The 16775-nt window shown below is 37.0% G+C and overlaps 1 long non-coding RNA gene across 1 annotated transcript in view; it reads left to right on the top strand.

Moving 5' to 3' along the window:
• Positions 1-10501, top strand: part of LOC113934833 — an 83148-nt gene extending 72647 nt beyond the window's left edge. Inside the window, exons 4-6 of the long non-coding RNA XR_003523812.1 lie at positions 9274-9349; positions 9658-9753; positions 10211-10501. This is a non-coding gene — a long non-coding RNA (uncharacterized LOC113934833). The remainder of the gene's footprint in view (positions 1-9273; positions 9350-9657; positions 9754-10210) is intronic.
• The last annotated feature ends 6274 nt before the right edge of the window (positions 10502-16775 follow it).

Genomic DNA, 16775 nt, shown 5'->3' with positions numbered 1-16775 from the left:
CTCAGATAAATACTTGTATACAATACCTTTTAAAACTTGTCCCATATATCCCTGATCTCTTTTTATTTTTTTTCTAGTCTTTTTCTCTCTCTCCTTCAACTGTTATGCTTCCTATTGATCTGTCTTCAAGATCATCAACATTTCTTTATCATTTCTATGCTCTTTTGATACTAATCCAGTGAATTTTTAATTTGAGATCTTCTATTTTCACTTTTAAACTTTCCATTTGGTTCTTTTTTTACATGTTTCCTACTTATGTGCTGTTTCTATCTTTTAATTAAACACAGGTGTGTTTTCTTTTACCTCATTGATCATAGTTAAAATAGTGGCTTTAAAGTCCTTGTCTAATGGTTCTAGCACCTGGGTCATCTCAGGATTAGCTTGTATCAATTGTCTTTTCCTTTGAGAATGGGTTACATTTTCCTGGCTATTGGTGTGTCAAGTAATTTTGGATTATAAACTGGGTATTATAAATGTTGTGTTGTGGATTGTCTGGACTGTATATATTTTTATATTGCAACAATATATTGGTTGTTACATCATCAAAACATTGATATTTTTATTTTTCTGAGTTATTAATTCAGGTAGATGAAAAGTGCTGTCACACCTGTGGTAGACAGTGGCTCAGTACTGAGTGCAGTTATTTAAACCTCAGGTCTTAGAAGCTTTCAGTCATCCCTATGCAAGCCTGATTCAAGGGTCAGCCTGTGATTTTCTTCTCTGCCTCTCTCCATTCTGGAGTTCCTTTATTACGCTAATGGTTGTACTTACCTGAGGGCTCCTTTCTATGATTTCTCTGGGCAAAAAGATGATTAGTTTTTGGTGTTTTTCTTTTCTTTTCTTTATTTTATTATATTAATCACCATACATTACATCATTAGTTTTTGATGTAGTGTTCATCATAGTTTTAAAGATCACTTCAACTATGGCTGACCTCAGGGTAAAGCTGCAACGAAACAAAGAACTCAGTCCAAGTTTCAACTCTCCCCCAAAATATGTCAACTTATGAGTCTTCAGATCCGTCCAGATCCTTCCATTATTTTTTTTTTTCTTTTTGGCCAGAGTTGATGACTGTTCTCTGTGGGAGGACTAGTTTCTTAAAACACTCTCCTATATCAAAAGCATGTTAATTTCCTTTTCAGAAAAGAATTTTACAAACATATAAAAATAAATCATAGCTAGTTAAGATTTATATTATTTTATATGAAGTTGTCATGCACAGTTCATGATATGTGTTCTTCTTACATATAAACAACCAAAGGTATTAGTCTGTCATTTGCTCTGGAAATTCAACAATTTATGTGTGTGTGTGTGTGTGTATATATATATATATATATATACATATATATATTACATATATATGTCTATATAAATTACATATATATATATGTAATAGTTCAGACCTCTGGATAGCAGTGTGCTTGTTCAAAGCTACAACGATGACTCTGTTAGAATGGGAAGGTTCTGTGATAATTTTGCAAATGGATGAAAATACTAGAGGGCTTTCTTGAACTCACCCTGGGTGTTAATTGCCCCTACTACTGAAGACAGCAGGGGAGAGAGAAGTCGGCCAGGAAGAGTAAGAGCAGCCAACATTGCCTTCTCTTTTCTCTCTGCTCTAGTGAAGAGAGGATGAAACATCACAGAGAGATGAAAATCTTTTGGTTTGCTGTGAATCAGGCCAGCATGTTTGATGACTCAGGGAAGGCATTGATGGGTACCATGTTAGAAGAAGAAAGTAACAGCAAGGGCAGGTTATGAACATATTGTTCTGCCTGTAAAGTAGCCACTTGCCTACTTGCCCTACACAAAGAACGACTCATCCAGGCAAGAACACCCTGTAGGGAAGTGGATCAAAAGAGAAACCCAGCAAGTGAGATGAACTAGCACAAGGCTTCTCCAACTTTAGTGTGCAAGCCAATTTCCCGGGGTCCCTTGTTCAAATGCAGATTCATACTCAGAAGTTCTGGGTGGGCCTAAGAGTATGCATTTCCAACAAGTTCCAGTGTGGTGCAGACGCTGCTAGGGAGTGACAAACCAGAAGCTTTCCTATAGCAGCATTTTATCAAGAGCTGACCCTGGTGCCAGGTGAGGGGAGTGAAATGATGATTTCATTTATTTTGCTGCCAGGGAAAATTCCATGGGGGAAAGTGGAAACATTTTTGCTTGAGTTGGTCCATTTTTTGTGCCTATTCAAAATATGTTCTTAATTTATTATCAGGGATAGCACTTATTAAGATCGCACTTATTCTGGCTGCTGTATTATGTGTTGTGAGGTGTCAACAGCTGTGTTATTGATGCTGTTGCAATTTTCCTCACTAATAATTATTATAAAACTATGATTTTAAGTTGGGGATTATTTTACCCTGGTATTCCTTCTGTGGCATTTCACACCGTACTTTAAATCTGTGGGATTTCCCCCCCTATGTATTAAGAAATAAACATCTATTTCTATTTGCAGTTAAGTTTGGGTCTTTATGTTATATTTTACTCTAGCGTTTCATACTTGTGGTCATAAAACACATAGGGAAAATTAAATAGTTTATTCTCTGCTCTGTCACTATATTCTCTGAAACACAAAGTGAGACGGATAGGAGAAATGATTGCCATGCTTCTTCTGGGTATGAAGGACAGTTTAGAGAGCAAGGACAGTAAAGTGTTAGAATATTAGAAATCGGGCGCCTGGGTGGCTCAGTTGGTTAAGCGACTGCCTTCGGCTCAGGTCATGATGCTGGAGTCCCGAAATCGAGTCCCACATCCAGCTCCCTGCTCAGCAGGGAGTCTGCTTCTCCCTCTGACCCTCTTCCCTCTCGTGCTCTCTCTCTCTCATTCTCTCTCTCAAATAAATAAATAAAAATCTTTAAAAAAAAGAAACAATTAAAAAAAAGAATATTAGAAATCAGGGCATTTAGTAGTTTAATAGGGCAATGAGAAATAATATCAGAAAAATACTTGCAGAGGAATTTGATAACTCTGGTTGGTTAATCTTTAAAATATGTTGCTAAGGGGCGCCTGGGTGGCTCAGCTGGTTAAGCGTCTGCCTTCGGCTCATGTCATGATCTCAGGGTCCTGGGATCAAGCCCCACGTCGGGCTCCCTGCTCAGCAGGGAGCCTGCTTCTCCCTCTCGCGCTCCCCCTGCTTGTGCTTTCCTCTCTCTCTCTCTCTCTCCGTCAAATAAACAAAATCTTTATATATATATATATATGTTGCTTAAATCTTGAAAATTTATCTGACCCCCAAAAACACTCTTCCCCATTTTACTCAGCTTGATCTTAATTAACATTGTCCAAACAGAACTCAATCACTGTCTTTAGTTCCACAAGTATGGTGTTTTACTCTGAAAGGTTAGGTGCTCATTGAGAATTTATACTCTCATTCAACAAATATTCAACTGTTTTTTAAAAGGCATTGTTGAGAGGCACAGATGAAAAATTACAAATTTGACCCAGTAGGTAAGAAATTTATTTAATTTCTTAAATAAATTAAAAAGACGATTAAAAGAAAATTAAATCAATCACATAAATGAGAGGCAAATGATTTCGTGGCTCAAAGGAGATGGACAAAACCACATTCCCTGGAAGCTTTGGAGGAGGTTCCTGGCAAAGGAGAATCAAAGAACCTGGTCTTGCAGGATTAGTGGATTTTGGATGGGCATAGGAGGCTGGCCATGCTTGGAGCCAAAGGAACCTCATTATCAGATGTTCACATGATCATAAACTTAAGGACAGGGGAGCGTGGTTATGTTTAGACAATAAATACTGTAAGTGAGTTACAGATAAGCTGAGCCTCACCTTGGTCTACTCAGCCTCAACTGTTTACTCCAGTGAGGTTAGACAAATGTTACCATTTTCATGCAGATTTAAATTAGTGTTTCTATTATCTATTACTGTGAAATAAACGACTCCTAATGGTTTCAGAGAGCTTTTCTTCTCCTGATTCTCTGGGTTGACTGGGTGAGATTTTCCACTGTTCTCATATGATACCCCTCATGTGATGATAGTCAGACAGTAACTGGAGCTGAATTCATCTACAGTTTGGCAAAGATGCTATAATAGCTGGAGCTCTCTTCCTCTCATTATGGTTTCTCCATTTAGACTGTCAATCAGGAAAGTAGGAGTTCTTACATGGTGACTCAGGGTTCCCCAAAGTGAGCATTCTGAGAGAAAGGAATTAAAATCTGCCCATTGTCTTAAATTCTAGTCTTAGAATTGACACCTCTGCCATATTCTATTGGTTAATATATGGTAGGCAGCCCAGTTTCAATGTGGAAGGCGTGTTAATATCAAAAGAAGTGGTTCATTGGAGTTCATATTTGGAAACTAGCTATCCCCAGAAGCAATATTGGAGGTTTAAATATGTAATGTCAACAAAAATTTAAGTAGGAAAATCCCGTTTTTTGTCTCCGTAGGGTCATTTTTCTTTTCTTTTTCTTGGTTTGGCTCATTTGGTGATCAGTTTGGCAGTGGAATGTAGTGAAGAGAAAATCAAGGACAAGGCTACGATTTGAGCCTGGCATAGCTGTAAAAAATCACGGTATGATTGGTAATGATAACTCATACAAAAGAAAGACTTAGGGTAACTTATTCATAGAAAAATGATGTCCTCGGGGTGCCTGGGTGGCTCAGATGGTTAAGCGTCTGCCTTCGGCTCAGGTCATGATCCCAGGGTCCTGGGATCAAGCCCCACATTGAGCTCCTGGCTCAGTGAGGAGCCTACTTCTCCCTCTGCCTCTCTCCCTGCTCATGCTTTCTCTCTCTGTATCTGTGTCTCAAATGAATAAATAAAATCTTAAAAAAAAAGAAAGAAAAATGATGTCCTGAAGTATATCTTCAGTATAAGATTATGAATTTGATTGGATAATCTGGGTTTCCAACCCAACACTCATGGTATGTGAAGACTGGTGCACCAGAGCGTCATTCATAGCGAGGGGAGGGCAGGTGATGCAGGTGTGAAAGTCATGCACTGCGTCCGGAGATTTGTCAAGTCTTCATTTTTGATTTTGTGTTGTATGTGTATCTTCATTTGACTCGTCCTTTCAAAAAACCTGCCTTTAATTTTTTTAAATCTTTACGTCATGTCTGTGGTAGGCAGAATATTGGTCCCCCTCAAGACGTCCATGTCCTAATCTCTAGAACTTGTGAATGGGTTGTTACGTGACAAAGTGATTAAGGTTGTAGATGAAATTAAGCTTTCTAATCATTTGACCTTAAAATAAGGCTGTTATCTTGGATTACCTAGTGGGCCCAATATAACCACAGGGATCCTTAGTGCCATGAAGCAATAGGAGAACTTGACCGGCCATTCTTGGCTTTAAATATGAAAGGAGGCCACAAGTCAAGGAATGTGGTAGCCTGTAGAAACTGGAGAAGGCAAGGAAATGGATTGGCCCCTGGAACCTCTATAAGAAATGCAGCCTTCCTGACAATTTGATTTTAGCCCATTAAAACACATTTCAGACTTCTGACCTTCAAAGCAGTAGGATAATAATTTTTTTTAAATTACTAACATTGTGATAATTTCTTATAGCAGCAATATGAATTTGCTGTTTTGATATCTGGTATAGGGCTGCTGTACCCTAAAAATGTGAAAGAGGCTTTGGAATTGGGCAGTGAGCTGAGGCTGAAAGAATTTGGAAGAAGACAGAATGAGCCTGGATTGCCTTGAAGAGACTGTTAATAGATACACAGATGTTAACAACTGCCTCTGAGGGCTCAGAAGGAATTGAAGAAAATGGTAGAGAAAACATACCTTATTTCAGAAAACACTTCAATCAGCATGAACAGACTATTAGGAGAAATAGGACGTTGAAGGCTCCACCAGTGAGGATTCAGATGTAAGTGAAATGAGCATGTTATTGGAAACAGGAGGAAAGTAGATTCTCTTAGTGGCAGAAACGTAGCTGAATTCTGGCCTGAGGCTACATGAAAAGCAAAGCTTGTCAATGATGAACTTGGATATTTAGCTGTGGAGACTTCCAAGCAAAGAGTTGGAGGTGTAGCCTTTTGCTTATAATGCAACAGGAATGCCTTACATTGCACTTTTTCCAGAATCTCAATTTGTAAACATCCTACTCTGCAACCACTGCCTACTCTCTTTTTATCCCATTCCCTCCATTCATGCCCTGAATGTAGCATCTTTTAAATCCTACTTGCTTCTACAATTCATTGATTTTCACCATTCCACACCTCTCTTTGAAATTTCTAGAACTAAAATAAATGAGAGATTTGACATCTTGAATGTCAGCTTGTTATTTTTAATGGCCTATCATCTTCCTCCAAAAGACTGGGAGACAGAAGTTAAAAAGACAAAAAACAAAAGAAGACCTAATGCCAACCACAATTAGATCTTTAATGTTGGATTTGGCCATAATGAAGGATTTAAACAACTAAAAGAAAAACCTGAGTATCCTGCATTTTAAATCCCATTTTACTGATAACTCTGTTTTCTTTCATCATTTGGGATTGAATGCAGCATAAAAACTTTTATAAGAGGATCAAGGTAGAAGAAACAGATGGAGAAATCCTACCATTCTACCAATTGTCACACATTTCTTGGGGAAAATTAATTTATACATTTACGTATGCACTGAACATATTTATTAAGCATCTATTTTCCGTCAGACACCAAGATAGAAGCTGGGGATTCAAAGATGAGCAAAAGGAAGACAAAAACAATTGCCAAATATGTTTATTAGAATAAGAATAATTTATAAAGAAATGGATAGTATATTATTTGTTCACACAAGACACTGATTGTGTCCCTAGTGGACCCCTTCCAAACACCTGTGAATAAGAGGATTGATAGTAAATTCCAAGTGGAATTATTTAATTGAAATATACTTAGAGGAATTTTAGAGGGACAGGGCAGAAAGAACTGAGGAATAAATCCAAAGATTGTACCTATGGTAGCACAGATTTCACTAAAACCCCAAAAATGCTTTTAGAAACAATATTTATACTTGCCCACACCACCTTCACCTGTAGGTCATCTGTGGTTCTATTCCAGTGTCCCTTCACTATTCTGGATTCTGAGCTGAGGGAACATCCTTTATCCAAGGCAAATCGTTCTTATGGGAGAGAGGAAATAGCAATATTGTATAAGCCAATGGCTCCTAAAGCATCTACTCACACATAGCTTATGTTCTACTCCCATTCCATTGGCCATAGCAGATCAGATGGCCAAGCTAATGTCAATGTGTGAGGGGAGATAATGTCTCTTGAAAGAGGAGAGAAAATACTTGGGAATAATAAATTGATATTTATTTAAATAAGATGTAAGTGGTTCTTTGAAAAGGCAGAGTAGAAAGATTGAGGGAAAAAAAAAAGAGACCATACATTGAAAATAAATTCAGCAGTGTTTTAGAAATTCTAATTAATACTGATCTTCTATGGCTAAAGAGGAAGACTGGTCTATTGAACAAGGTTAAATTGCAGACAATAGAATATAATCTAATTAATCAGAACAGTTTTACACCAGCAAATAGAAACTCATAAAATTATTGAAAAGCCCAGGAATCAGTTCTAGGCTAAAGTTAAGGAACGATTTCTAGGCTCAGGACCGATGTACTGCAATTGTTAAATTTACCTCTGCCTTCACGGAAAGCTGATAATCCCGGAAGCTGTTGTCACCACTGCTGTTTGCAAAACATACTAGTTCTGCCATGGAAATGCCAGGAAAATAAGCTGCAAATTGAGAAGTTGCTAATAGAGCTCTAGAGCCACTACCTTATCTGCTATATTCTGTGCCAGCAAAATAAATGTACCCCCTAGCTATCACACATAACTTTTCTAGGGATCAAAGTTTACACAGGGCATTAACTGGTGAATATAAGTCACACTGAGAAGCCTAGCTACAAGAGAATCTGGGAAGGTATTCTTTTTTTTTTTTTTTTGTAATAGAAAGGCTTTATTTAATCTTTATAATAATTATGCTATTTTATTACAGTGTTCTTTTGACTTAGACACTAATCACACACATAAAGAGAAACAGAACTTAATTAGAAACTTAATTAGAAATTGGATAAACATCACACTTGTTTTATATTGTCTTTTTTCAGAAGTGTGATATTTTAGGTAAAAAATTCAGAGTCCTAAGAATTGGAAGACATTCTTTTCTAAGGCTGATGAGAAAAAAAATTAGCAATGATTTTCTTTTAATCAACTCTTATTTAGAGAGAACATACTGATTAACATTTGACAGAAACTGATGAAATTAAATATACTTTTGTTTACCTATTCACTTTTTAAAAATTTCAGCACTTTTTCTACAAATTTTGTTTAAAAAAAAAAGAAAGAAAAGCTACGGGGAAGTTGAAGGAATAGTATTTGAATACCTTCTAAACATTACGTATTTTATCAACTGTTAAACTATCGCCATATTTTCATTCTCTCTTTCCCTCCCTCCCCCGTGCATCTCCCTCTCCCTCATAAAATACATGCTGCCCTCTCTATGTCCCTCCACACATGACTTGTTTTTTTGAAGAACCATTTTGAAAGTAAGGTGCACACATCATGACACTTCACCCCTAAATAATTCAACACGAATATCATAAGAACAAGAGCATTTTCCTACATAACCACAATACCATTAACACATCCGTGGATTTTAACATTGACTCATCGGGGAAAATGTAACTTCTAGCTTTCTCTGCATTAAAGAGAGGTTGGAATGGATGTTTACTGAACCCAGGCACATTATCTTCCATTTTTAAGTTCAAGAACTGCCTTCCCTTATATAGGGGTTGACTTTGATGTCTAACACTGCCACTATCCTGCCAGTCCCTGAAGGTGAATTTTCTACTCAATTCCATTCAAAATCATTTCCCCTAGGGATAGAAATTATCATAAATGTAACAATTTATTCCTGTTATGCCCTGAGAATAAACTCCGGGTAAGCTGAACTTGCAGCGCTGAAGTCAGGCTCTGACAGAACCCATCTGTTTTGGTGTCAGCAGCTGTGGCTTTGGTCATGGAATTTATTTTCAAAGTGATGAACAGGGAGAAAGCGGGGTGGTTCGTTTACCTGTCTGGTTTTAATGACGTTCTCAATGAAGAGGGAAGGAAATATGCTACATTATTGCCTCCGTTACTTCTGTAACTGATTCTGAAGCACGTTCGTGTAAAATAAAAATTCAGACGGAAAAGAAAAAAAAGGTTTTCCTTTCTAAATTCTGTAAACATAATTCAATTCAGTTCCTTTTGTAGCACTGAGGTGCAGAGTCACTACCTAGAACCACAATTAACTACAGCCTCTCTTATCTCCTCCATCTCTAGAGAGAGAGAGCCTTAAAAACATACAAAAACAGACCTCCACAGACTTTAAGAGCGGTCCACATGGAGAGAGAGAAAGGTGAGGACTTCTGAAATAGAAAGAAGGAGCTCCCTGGGTTGATTTCCTCTGAATGACCCTGCCTTTCTTTTGGAGATGGCATTGCTATAAATCAGACTTGCACATTTCAATTATAAAAATGACTCAAACTTTTCATACCCTCAAGTATGAGCATTTCTGGAAAAGTTTAAAGTCCACCATTCTTAGATATTCCTTAAGCTGCCCATCCCTGGCCACTTCCACTGCAGTGATGAGGAAGCTTTCATTTTGTAAGAACTTAAAATGAACCCAGATTAGATTTTTCACAGTTTTCAATTTTTTTTCCCTAGAAAGTTGAAACTTCTGAGAGAAGAATTTCAGAAGTGTTTAAAATTGATGATAAGAAAAGCGACTCATGAAGAAACCATTCTCCACTGAGGGCTGAGGTATCATCTATGGGCTCCTCAATCATTTTGCAATAAGTCTAGATTAATTGATGGTATTTTTTGATGCATATGTATGAAGGAGCTAATAGATGTTAATTTAGTATTTATCAAACACTAAGATACTTTTTTGGGGAAAGGTCCAATTAAATTTGAGCATGTAAATCTAACAAAGAGGGAAGATATATATGTTTAAGGGCAGTGACCATAACAGGAAATGTACATCTATCTTTTTATGTTCTACCTAGTAGAGAGATACCATGATGCTTAAAAGATGGTCTCAAGAAATAAAAGTACATTGTGATTGGCCTTAGAAAGAAAAATTAACTTTTTAAAAGTTTTTAAATCTTTTTTAAAAAGATGACTTAAGAATGTACTTGAGGATCTGCTCTGTCCAAGCCACTGTGTTAAAATAGATCTTTATTAAATAATGAAAGAAATTTTCATATATTCTCTTCAGAAAACAGGTACCAACCATCCAACTTAAACCAAAGAGAACATCATCTAGCACCCTCGTGTCAAGCCCACTTCCACTCCCAGACCTGTTCCACCCTCTACCACTTAACTGCTGTGAGTGCATCAATGGCAAAACACTGATGGATTGATACATTGAGGAAAGGATGCTGTTTCCATTCTTATGATTTGAAGAGAAAGAAGTATTTTTCATTCTGACTTTGCTCTTATGTCTATGCACTGTCCTTAGTTAATGTATGATGTTTTGGTCTAGTGGTATAGTAGATGCAGTGCTTGAAACATGGACCAAATGTGTACAACCTATCTGTCTAGTCCTAACTTCTGTGATATCCCAATATGGACCATGGTCCCCCACCTTTCTGAATTTTTCCTCTTTCCTACACGTTCATATTTTCTTACTTAGGTTCTCCCCTAAACAGCCTTGGTGGAAGGGTTCACATTTGTTTGGGGGGTGCAGGAAATACCAGTAGGAAAATGGAAAAGTGAGACAGAGACAAGAAAGCTACAAGTGAAGGATTATGAATAAAGGGTTATAGAGTCTCTCCTATTGCAGGCAATTAGAACTTAATTCCATTGGGAAAATTCTGAGAGGCGGTGTAGATTCATCAGCCAGGGAAACTGAGCTTTTATTTCTATACCAACTGCGGAAGGTACTAATTCCCCAGCTCTCTGCCAGTAATATGTATGAAAAAAGGCATTCTGCCATTTCAGAGAAAACACTCAGGCAAATGGATAAAGATACTGGTGGTTGGAAGTTGGCCACTGAAGTTGGATACCCTGGGGATATGAGTTGGGATGAATCTATTATTCGTGCGTGGCCTTGCTTATTCGTTTCCCTAGATCTTTTTTTTTTTTTAAGACTTTATTTATTTGATAGAGAGACAGCGAGAGAGGGAATGCAAATGGGGGGAGTGGGAGAGGGAGAAGCAGGCTTCCTGCCGAGCATGATATGGGGCTCGATCCCAGGACCCTGGGGTCATGACCTGAGCCGAAGGCAGACGCTTAACGACTGAGCCACCCAGGCGCCCCTCATTTCCCTAGATCTTTGCTCCTGGTCTCCTTCTACCTTCTACTTACCCTGTTTCTTCTCAAGTTATCCCAAATATCATCTCTTTGATGTCGTCTCTGACTGTCAAATAAGGTTTATCCTTCCTTTATTATTCTCCATTACACCTACAATGGTTCTTGTACTACTTTGCACTGAGAATATTTGGGTACATGCTTCATTTTTACTATTAAAAGAAGTGACTTAGGGGTGCCTGGGTGGCTCAGTCAGTTAAGCATCTGCCTTTGGCTCAGGTCATGATCCCAGAGTCCTGGGATTGAGCCCCCGCATCGGGCTCCCTGCTCAGCGGGAAGCCTGCTTCTCCCTCTCCCGCTTCCCGCTGCTTCTCTCTCTCTCTCTCTCTCTCTCTCTCTCTCTGTCAAATGAATAAATAAAATCTTTAAAAAGAAAAAGAAGTGATTAAAAAAAAACCCCAGGGACCTTGTAAATTTGTATCTCTTTCAAGGTCTAGTAGAGTGTCTTGTACACAATTGGTATTGTAAAAACTTTGTTGAGTGAATTTACTGAATTGATTGTGTCCTGAGAACCAAATATAGGGAAAGAAAATACCAGTATTTTAGTATGATTTAGCAAAATGTATGTAAGTACATTTACTATTAAAAATACATCTCGTAGTACCAAATGAAGCAAGGATTTCCAAAGAAAAACTCAAAGCACAAAGTGATTTGATATATATTCTTTTCAACCTGATTGTGATAACTTTTCTTCAGCTCTTTCTCTCAGCCTTTTGTTATCTAGGTTCAAGCCCTCAAAGTCCCACTTGTTAAATACATTTTTAGTATTATTTACAAAGGTATTATAAATCCCATAGGACTGAAATCATCACAGTTGAATCTTTCATTATTCTCATAGCAGGTAATATCTGTTCATCTTTGTCATTCTGAAGTTACCTCTTTTTTACTAACAGCAAAAGATCTCTTTCTCCTACTCTGTATGCCTTCTTAGTGAATGTGTCTGATGTCATTCTGTGTGTTATTTTCAATTTGCCTTCCTGCACCATTGCCCCAGGCTCTTTCTTGTTTATGGCCTTATTTCAAATTTAAAGTGCCATCTGCATAAATTTAATTTATTAAAATTATTTAAAATCATATTTTAAAATAGGTACTTTTTGCAATAGAAATAGGGGAAAGATCTTGATAGCCAGGCACATTTAGATTGATGGAAAAAGAAATTGAAAAATAAAGAAGGTAAAATTATAGGAGTTTATTGGTTGGCTTTCATTCAATGGTTAAGAATTTTTCTCTAGCTCTATTTGAAAGATAAACATTTCAATGTAGGATTTTGTAAAACCATGGTCCATGAGTTAGAAATCATTCCAGTTGCCTATGTCTTGTCTTGCCTTTAGTCGTCCAACATTTTTAGATGATAATTCATGAGTGACTGTGGATGGACCTATGTATAATAGATAATGCTATTCCATGATTTCACTGATGAATACTACTGTCATCGTGTGCAAATATTTTGCTAAATTAACTTTACAACTATAGAACTATTCTGATTACCAAATCTGATGCAGGTGTTTTGGGGGGATGGGGTGGTTTCCCACACCACCAAGCAATTAACTCAGTTCTGACACTGTCTGCCTGGAGATAGCATCAGATCCCACAGGTTAAGGGCTCAGTCCTATAAAACTGCCCTCCTGCTCCGACTTCAGATGCCAGTCACAAGTCCAGGTTGTCACCTGTGCTTCTTACCAACTGGCTATAGGTCTGAGGTTCCAACAACTCCCTTTCTGAGCTGAACTTATTTGCTAGAGTGAAAGCAGTGTTTTACTTACTAAATACCCAGTTTATTATAAAAGTCTATAAATCAGGAATGGCCAGATTGAAAAGATGTTCAGGGCTAGGTATGGGGAACAGGCACAGAGATTCCATGCCCTTTCCAGACGTGTGACTCTATAGCATCTCCACGTGGTCACCAATCCAGAAGCTCTTTTGAACTCTCTCTTTTGTTTTTTGGGGGTTTTTTTGGAGACATAAATGCTTAAATAATTGGACATTAGTGATTGGTTCAACCTTCAGCCACTATCCCCGACCTGAAAATCAGGGGATGGGACTGAAAGTTCTGATCCTCTATTCAAGATTGTTTCCCCCGGCAACCAGTCTCCTTCCTTAGGTACTTTCCAAAAGTTACCTCATTAACATAAACCCAATTATGAATAACAAGACAGCCATTTCACCTTTATGGCTCTGAAGCCATAATTTCATAATTTCAGGAAGTGAGGACAAGAGACCAAATATTATTACAAAAGATGCTCCTATTGCTCTTATTGCTCAGGAAGTTGCAAGGGTTCTGGAAGCTGTGAGCCAGGAACTGTGGACAAAGACCATTTGGTCTTTGAGAAATACATTTTGCTGATTTGAAGGACCAAATTTATGTTTCTTATAAGTCATTATAATATAGTATATTAGTGTATATAGTATATTCTTGAAGAATAGCCATTAGTTTGGGATAAATTAGTCATTGTGTAGGAAAAATTAATATGTGCTCATTTTATTTTCCTTTTGGGTTGAAACTCAAAAAATGACGTTTGTAATATTCTTTCCTAAATGTATCGATGTCATCATCTTCAATCTTCAAAAAGGATGAGGGTTAGGATACGGCCCAATAAGAAGGTAAAATCAACTATTATAATTAAAGCAACTCTTCATCTCTGTCATCATATTTTATGCAAAGTTTCATATGTTGTATGTATTTCCACATCCAGAGAATGAAAGAAATGAGATAACATGTGATATTGGTCTACACAGTGTCTCAGCAGAGAAAGCTCAGATTTGAGTCATTTAAGTCTAGGAAATATTAATTTTCTTATAAAACAAACCATTTTCTAAAGAATTCTGGGCTTGCTTCAAAAGACCAGATTTGAGTTCTACTTCTGTCACTTACTGGCTGTGTGATGTTGGGTAAATTACATACATTTCCTAAGGTTTATTTTTCTCATTTGGAAAAAGAGTTAGGATTAAATGAGATATTATATTTGAAAATACATTGTAGCATGCTATACTATACTTTAGAAATCTTTATACTGTTTACACTTGAGATATGGAAATTAAAAATCACCTTCAGAGGAAAAATACTTAACCTCATCTGATTGGACATCTGATATCCCTTCACAGTTTTTTGGTTGGTGTTGCTTTTAAAACAAAAAAAGTCTTCCTCTGTCTAATTTAAGGCCCACTTGTTGGCTGATCATCTCAGGAGAGAATGTTTTGTTACTTACGTTTCACCAGACAAGTAAATAAACAGATATGTCTGAAGTCTACTAATTCTAGGATAGAGATCCTTCCTAGCGGATTGTATCCAGTTCTGCCGGACAAGTATATTTCCAAAGCCTCAATTTGTTGAATGAAAGCAAATCACCCTGTGACTTTAGTTACGAAGAAATGCGGTTGGAAATCAATAAAACAGCAGGTTTTTCCTAACCCAACGTCTTTTCTGTCAATAAAAGTATACAATTATATGATAGAAAAATATGACATTTAGGGAGATTTCAGTAGAACTAAAGACTGTATTCCACCTGATATATTCAGAGACAACTTGTAGGTGGTGTGTTTAAACTTGCCCCTAAAGACTATTAATTTGTTATGATTGAAAGAGAACAGCTGGGGTCAAGGACTGAGTTGAGAGCACAGCTGGGTAAACAGCAGTCTTTCATCCCCACTGAGGGTATATGGCAGGTCAGAGTCACTATTTCCCGCCAGTGTGTTTAGCTACCCAGGAATATCCCCTAATTTATCTTCTTGAGTTATATTCCCAATTTCTCAGAGCATCTGAAATGTCATCAGTTCTGAGAGGGAGGGATCTTTAGAGTGCTAATATCCTGGGAATATTTTTACTTCCCTCTGTGTGGAGCAGTATTTGCTTCTGAATTGGAGAAATCCCAGGAAATTCCTTTTAAGTGGCCGGAAATATCTTTCCAAATTTTATTTCTGGGATGGTAGGAAGAGGCAGACTGGTCATTTGGGTGACTACTAAGGAAGAGTTGACAGTGGTTCTACTTCTCTGCACCTTAAAAGATAACAGGCCTAAACAGATGCTCATTTTTGGGTGGGGGTGTTTCTGGTTTTTTGTTTGTTTGTTTGTTTTTGCTACGATTTTGACTGAAATGTATTTTTTCTATTCATTTTTAAATAGAATCACTTTTTATTTTTCATTGATTTTTCTTTTTCTCTTTATTCATTTTATTGAGGTAAAATTCACATAAAAGTTACCATCTTGACCATTTTAAAATATACAGTGCAGTAGTTTCTATCGTACTCATAATGTGGTGCAACCATCACCACTATCTAATTCCAGAACATGTTCATTACCTTGAAAAGAAACCCCAACCCCATCAGGCAGTCACTCTCCAACTGCCCTTCACCCCAGCTGCTGGCAATCACTAATCTACTTTCTGTCTCTATTTATTTGGATCACTGGAATTGCTGGGTCATATGATAACTCTATATTTGACGTTTTGTGGAAAGGCCAAAATGTTTTCCACATGGACGTACTGCTTTACGTTCTCACCAGCAATGTAATTTTTCCACATTCTCATCAATACTTGTAGTTTTCTGGGGTTTTGTTTGTTTAAAATTAGCCATCCTCATGGGTGTAAAGTAATATCTCATTGTGGTATTAATTTGCATTTCCTAATGACTCGTGGTGTTCAGCATCTTTTCATGTGCCCAGTGGCCTTTCGTATATCTTCTTTGGTAAAATAGCTATTCAAAATTTCTATCTTTGTTCACTTATTAATTGTCTTTTCTTTGGTCATTGAATTTTAAGTGTTCTTTATATATTCTGGATACTAGAGTCTTATCAGATATATGATTTGCAAATGTTTTTTCCCATTCTGTGGGTTGCTTTTTTTTTTTTTTTTCACTTTCTTGGTAGTGTTTCTTGAAGCACAAATGTTTTTAATTTTGACAAAGTTCAATATATCTCACTTGTTCCTCGTACTTTTGGTATCATACTTAGGAAAGAGCTGATCCAAAGTCACAAAGACCTGCACCTATATTCCCTTCTAGGTTTTATAGTTTTAGCCCTTACATTTAGGTCTTTGATCTATTTTGAGTTAATTTTTGTATATGGTGTGACGCTAGGGTCAAAGTTTATTCTTCTGCAAGTGGCTATCCCATTGTTCCATCACCATTTGTTAAAAAGACTATTCTTTCCTCAGTGAATGATCTTGACAATCTTGTTGAAAATCAGTTGATCGTAGATGAATGGGTTTATTTCTGGATTCTTGATTGTATTCCATTATTATGCTTGTACTTATGCTTTTTTGATTACGGTAGCTTTGAATTAAGTTTTGAAGTAGGGATATGTGAATTCTGCAACTTTGTATTTCTTTTTCAAGATTTTTTTAGTGATTCAGTGTCTCTTGCAATTCTATATGCATTTAATGATCAACTTATTTTTTCTGGAAGAAAAAGAAAAGAAAAGTTAGAATTTTGAGAGAGATTACATTGAATCTGTAGCTAAATTTAGAGAGTATTGCTGT

This window comes from Zalophus californianus, chromosome 13 (assembly GCF_009762305.2).
Source record: "Zalophus californianus isolate mZalCal1 chromosome 13, mZalCal1.pri.v2, whole genome shotgun sequence".
NCBI lineage: Eukaryota > Metazoa > Chordata > Mammalia > Carnivora > Otariidae > Zalophus > Zalophus californianus.
This window is presented reverse-complemented; position numbering and strand designations above follow the sequence as displayed.